Source organism: Vulpes vulpes, chromosome 7 (genome assembly GCF_048418805.1).
Source record: "Vulpes vulpes isolate BD-2025 chromosome 7, VulVul3, whole genome shotgun sequence".
Taxonomy (NCBI): domain Eukaryota; kingdom Metazoa; phylum Chordata; class Mammalia; order Carnivora; family Canidae; genus Vulpes; species Vulpes vulpes.
The window spans coordinates 9772246-9778245 of NC_132786.1; positions in this window are offsets into that span (position 1 = coordinate 9772246).

The following is a 6000-nucleotide window of genomic DNA, read 5'->3' on the forward strand; positions in this document are numbered from 1 at the left end:
TCTCCTGCCTGCTTCCTAATCATTCATTTTAACCCCTTCGAGTAGTTTGAAAGTTTTATTTTATTCTTTTAGGAGTTACCCTAAAAGTTATAATAGGCATTCTTAATACCTTCTCACTTCCCCCAGATTATAGTATAAAGAACCTAGAAGATTAACTCCATTTAACCTATCCTGAAGTTATATGCCCGTTATCATGAATTTTAGTTCCATTTTGTAAAACCAAATTTCATATACTGTTCATTTATTGGCCACTTTTTTTTTTTCCTCTTTATTTCTTCTGGAATCTCTGCCTTTCCATCTGGGATCATTTCCCTTTTGTCTGAAGTTTAAACTTTAGGACAGGAGTCAGCAATCTACAGTCCACAGGCCAAATCCAACCCACTGCCCATTTTTCTGAATAGTTTCACTGGAATACTGCCAGGCTCTCATTCATTTACTATTGTCTCTGGTTGCTTCTGCACGACCACAGTATTGTTGAGTGGTTGTGACAGCATACTGTAGGGCCAGCAAGACTGAAATATTTCCTATCTGGCTTTTTACAGAAGTTTGCCTAACCTGAGTTTGCTTTTGTGTTGATCTGCTAGTAGGGAACTGTCCCATTTCTGTTTATCTGAAATCCTTTTGCCTTTTCTTAATTCAAGATGGGTATTTTTATTGGGTATAGAATTCTAGGTTTGAAGTTTCATTCAGCATGTACATTCCATCTTCCTGGTGCCTTTTAGCTTCCATTGCTCCTGCGAAGTCAGTTTTCAGTCTGTTACTCCTTTCCAGATGGTTGGCTGCTTTAATTTTGTCCTTTTTGGCTCTTGGTTTCCTGCAATTTTACTATAATGTATCTGGGTGTGGATTTATTTTTTCTGCTTTTAGGATTCATCCAGCTTTTATTTTAAAAAAAAAAGATTTTATTTATTCATGAGAAATAGAGAGGCAGAGACATAGGCAGAGGGAGAAGCAGGTTTCCTGCAAGGAGCCTGATGCAGGATTCAATCCCGAGACCCTGGGATCATGCCCTGAACTAAAGGTAGACACTCAACCACTGAGCCACCCAGACATCCCTCATTCAGTTTTTAAAGATTTATTTATTTTGAAAGAGAGCGTATGTGTGCAGGGAGGGGGATGTGGGGTGGAGCAGAGGGAGAGGAGCAAGAATTCCAAGCCAACTTTCCACTGAATGTAGAGCCTGATGTGGGGCTTGATCCCAGGACCCTGAGACCATGACCTGAGCAGAAATCAAGAGTTGGCCTGCCAACCAACTGGACCACCCAGGTGCTCCATGTTTAGCTAGTATTGTTTCTCTCATCAACTTCTGGAGCTCCAAATAAATGTTTTTAAGAGGATTTTCACTGTATCCTATCTCTTTACTCTCTGCATTTTCTACCTTGTCTTGCCAAGCTGCCTTCCTGATTTTCTTTTGACAAATTTTCTAGTTCACTAGTCTCTTTTCAGCTGCATCTAGTCTGCCTTTAGTCTGCAATTAAAATCCATCAATTAGGGCAGCCTGGGTGGCTCAGTGGCTTAGCGCCACCTTTGGCCCAGGGTGTGATCCTGGAGACCTGGGATCAAGTCCCACATCAGGCTCCCTGCATGAAGCCTGCTTCTCCCTCTGCCTGTTTCTCTGCCTTTCTCTCTGTGTGTCTCATGAATAAATAAATAAAATCTTTTAAAAAATAAAATCCATCAATTGTATTATTTTTCAGTTCTAGAATTTTTACTGGGTTCTTTTTCAAGTCTACTGTGTCTTTTTTTTTTTTTTTGTAATAGTTTCTGCATCCCTGATAGAATTTCCAAGCCTGGCTATTCTTTGACCCTAGTGAACCTAATTGTTTTGTAATCCAAGTTGGCTAAATCCAAATTATCCGGCGTTTTTTGTGGTTTGCTTCTGTTGTCTCTTGTTTCTGCTGTTTTTTACTTACAGAGTCTTGTTTTCTTGTGTGTCTGGTTATCTTCATATGTTGAACATGTATTTGAAAAAGTACATATGATAATATAAGCCTGAGTAGGATATAATGCTATCTTCCTCCAGAGAAGATTTTTTTTCTCTGATAGATAACAGAAGAACTTACTAGTCAAGGACCACCATAATACAGGCTCAAAGCCTTAATTCCTCATGACCACCAAAATGACAAAAATCTGGGTTAAAATACAGTTCATCTTTCAGGTTGAACTTCAGGGGTCTAGATTCAAGTGGGTGCACAGTATTAAAGTGCCTACCTTGGTGGGTCCTAACCTTTACTTTTTGTATCCCAAACCCTACAAACCCACCAAAAGTAGATCAGTTTCAGTACAAAGCTGTTACTACACAACTGGCAAATCACCCTGAAGCCAAGTATATGCCTTTATGTGCTACATTTACAAGGGACAAGTAAGTGTTTCAGGGAAGATGCATGAGATAAGAGGTCTGAACTAGAGTATTAGATTCAGGGGATTCTTGGGAGATAGAACCTAATTCGGTGATTAACTGAGGGTATGAAGGAGGAAGCAGTCGAGAATGAGTACATATGTCAGTACCAGAGAGGACATTTATGAGATGAGGTTCTATTTTGTATGGATTGAATTTGAGATGCCTTTAAATTATCTAAGTGGTGTTGTCTTTGAAGTAGCTGGACATAGGTATCTACAGGAGAACTTGGGACTCGAGTTTGCTGTTGATGATAAATGGAGCCTGGGAAGTCGAGGTGCTCTCACCCAGGGGAAGTATATCAGATGTGAGGTAATAACCTAGATTTGAAACTGAAGAACGTCAACATGTTAGGGATATGCAGGAGAGTAAACTAAAGACAAATGGTTAGAGCAAGAAAAGAGATCAAGTAAGGTAAGGAACGATCTGCTGAGTTTAGTGACCTGAAGGTTATCTGTAACCTTGCAAGGCAGTTCTGGTAGAGTGGCGGGGGCAGAAACCAGACTACAGTTGATTGAGGATGATTGGGCAATGAAAAACCCAGAAAATGGATACATGCGACAACATAGATTATTAATCTCAAAGTCAGTATGCTGAGGAAAAGAAGCTTATGAGTGCATTTGGATGAAAATTCTGAGCAGGTGAAACTAATTTATGCTGACAGCAAGCAGGTCGTAGTTGCCGCCTGGGAACAGGTGTGGGGAAGGTAGATTGACTGCAGAGGGGAACAGGGCAACTTCTGGGGCTGATGGAAATGTTCTATAGCTTTAATGGGGTAGTCATTACACAGATGTATACACTTGTCATTCATTGACCACACTTAAAATGGGTATATTTATTATACATAAATTATATCTCACTACAGCCTATTTCATATTTTAAAAAGTTGAAAATGAGAGGTCCCTGGCTGGCTCAGGCAGAGGAGCGTGCAACTCTTAAAGTTGTGAGCTTGAGCCCCATATTGGGTGTAGAGATTACTTAAAAAAACATAAAAAAATAAAATGTAGAAAATGAGCTTGAGCCCCATATTGGGTGTAGAGATTACTTAAAAAAACATAAAAAAATAAAATGTAGAAAATGAGTATAATTCATTCATTAAATACACTCAATTTGTTAAGAGGTAGTAGCTGAAAAGGCATCTCTGTGAGGTTGAGTGTTCTTAAAGATTATTCCAGAGAGAGAGAATGCAGTGGGGAAAGGCAGAGGGTGAATGAGAGAGAAACTAAAGCAGACTCCATTCTGAGTATGAAGCCCGATGCAGGCTCAATCCCACCAAGATCATCATGGCCTGAGCCAAAACCAAGAGTCAGCACTTAACTGAATTTGCCACCCAGGTACACCCTATGGTTGAGTGTTTTTAGATGGAAGAGCCTTGCGCATATTTAAATGCTACTCTAATTCAACGAAAGGAAGCAGTTGAAATCAAAAGACAGAGGGTAAGAGACAGCAAACGGAGAAATGTGATAAAGCATGTACCATGTCAAAAACTATAGTAGGGGCACCTGAGTGTCTCAGTCAGTTGGGCATCTGACTCTTGGTTTTGGCTCAGGTCATGGCCTTAGGGTCGTAAGGTCAAGCCCTGTGTCAGGCTCCACGTGGTGTGAAGCTGCTTGAGTTTCTCTCCCTCTCTCTCTCTCCCTCTCCCCTACCTCATGTGTGTGCTCTCTCTAAAATGGATAAATTTAAAACAAAACCAATCTATAGTAAGTGAACACAGTGCCAAAACCCCAGTTCTTGGAACTTCTCAGTACAGAAAGTTTATCTTTAATAGCTTATGTTCCAAAATCATTTCCTTCTATTTCTAAAACAAGTTCAGCTAATTTTTTTTAATAAGTCCATTAGTAAGAGGTACAGGTTTGAATATATATGGGTAGAAATGGTCTGAGCAAAGTATTTAACCTGAAAAAAAAAAAAAAAAAAAAAAAACCCTGTGTATAATCCAGAAGACAGGTGGCAAGAGTTTAGAGAAAGGTTCATGATAAAAGAATGAGAGTATAAGATTTTCTTTTTTGTCAGGCACTCATTTTTTATGTATTTATTACAACCATCTTGTTGGCATTCCCATTTTATAGAAGAGGGAATAAGCTCAGGTCAACTAACCTGCCCAAGATAACACAACTGGTAAATTATAAAAGTAGATTAAAACCTAGATTTCTATCACTTCAAACCTAGAATATCTTACCCTGGTTAAACAATTCTTCCTCAAATCTTTATTGTATATACAATATTGTAACAACAAAAGAAATCAAAATATCAACCTACCCTAATCCTTTGGTTTCTTCATTTTACCAAAGTAAAATATCTTCAGATAACAATATACTCATGCCCATGAAGTAAAACGGGGGGAAAAGTATGCTAAGTATTTCTATTTTTTTGATCCATTAATTGAATAAATGCTCACTTGTCCTCTAATACTATTGTTTTCAAGTTAATCTCTTAGATGATGTTTTAAAATGCTTTATGAATACATCTGTTCGGATTGTGAGTAGTGCTCACTGAGCCACGTATTCAAAATACTGAATAATGCTATGTGCAAAAATCACTGTGAAAGGAGGTGCTTTGGAGACTACATAGATGAATGACACATGGTCCTTACTCTTCAGGAGCTTGCAGTTCAGCAAAAAAGAAGTTGTAAAGGCATGCCTTCAAGAAACTGACACAGATCACAAAGTGGACACAGATAAAGAACTGCTAGTAGTTTACAGAGAGAGTAATTTCTATTTGAGGTCATTAGAGGCAAAGAGACCATTTAGGAGACTAGTTTGATAGTTCAGTCAAAAGATTATCAGTGCTAGAACTAAAAGAGAGGTAATGAAGACTGAGAAGGGGGGAATGGATGTTAGAGCCATCGCAGAAGCAGAAATTCCTGATTAGATAAAGAGTAGGGAAAGACAGGAAAACAGAACGAAGCCAAAGCTGACTCGGTCAGCCGAGGGCATGGATCTTTCACCTTGAAAGAAAATTCAAGAGGAAGAGTAATTTGACAGATGAAAAAGCAGAAGTCAGTACACTCATTCCATCTCCCTCTCCCTGGACTTCCTGCCTGCAGCCTGCAGGTGCGTGGTGGCCATATTCCTATACCTAAGGGTCAATTCCGTCAGCGTATGGAGGGAATGGCTTTCAACCGGTGCTAGCCCCTAGGAGCTTCACAATTTGTTAACTATAGTTTAGCCCACATCTTTCTATACCCCTTCATTAACCTTCTATCCGTAACCCTATTTGATATGCCATCCGTTTTCTGAGCCCTTAAAAACAGTATTTGGGGGATCCCTGGGTGGCGCAGCGGTTTGGCGCCTGCCTTTGGCCCAGGGCGCGATCCTGGAGACCCGGGATCGAATCCCACATCGGGTTCCCGGTGCATGGAGCCTGCTTCTTCCTCCGCCTGTGTCTCTGCCTCTCTCTCTCTCTCTGTAACTATCATAAATAAAAAATAAAAAATAAATTAAAAAAAACAGTATTTGTATATCTTTAAATAAAGTAGATTATATGTACATATAAATGTATGCTTGTATAAGCATAGCAAATAGCTGGAAAGACACACACCAAACTGTTAGCAAAAGTTACCACCTGGTAATGGGGATGCAATAGGGGAGGGACAGGGA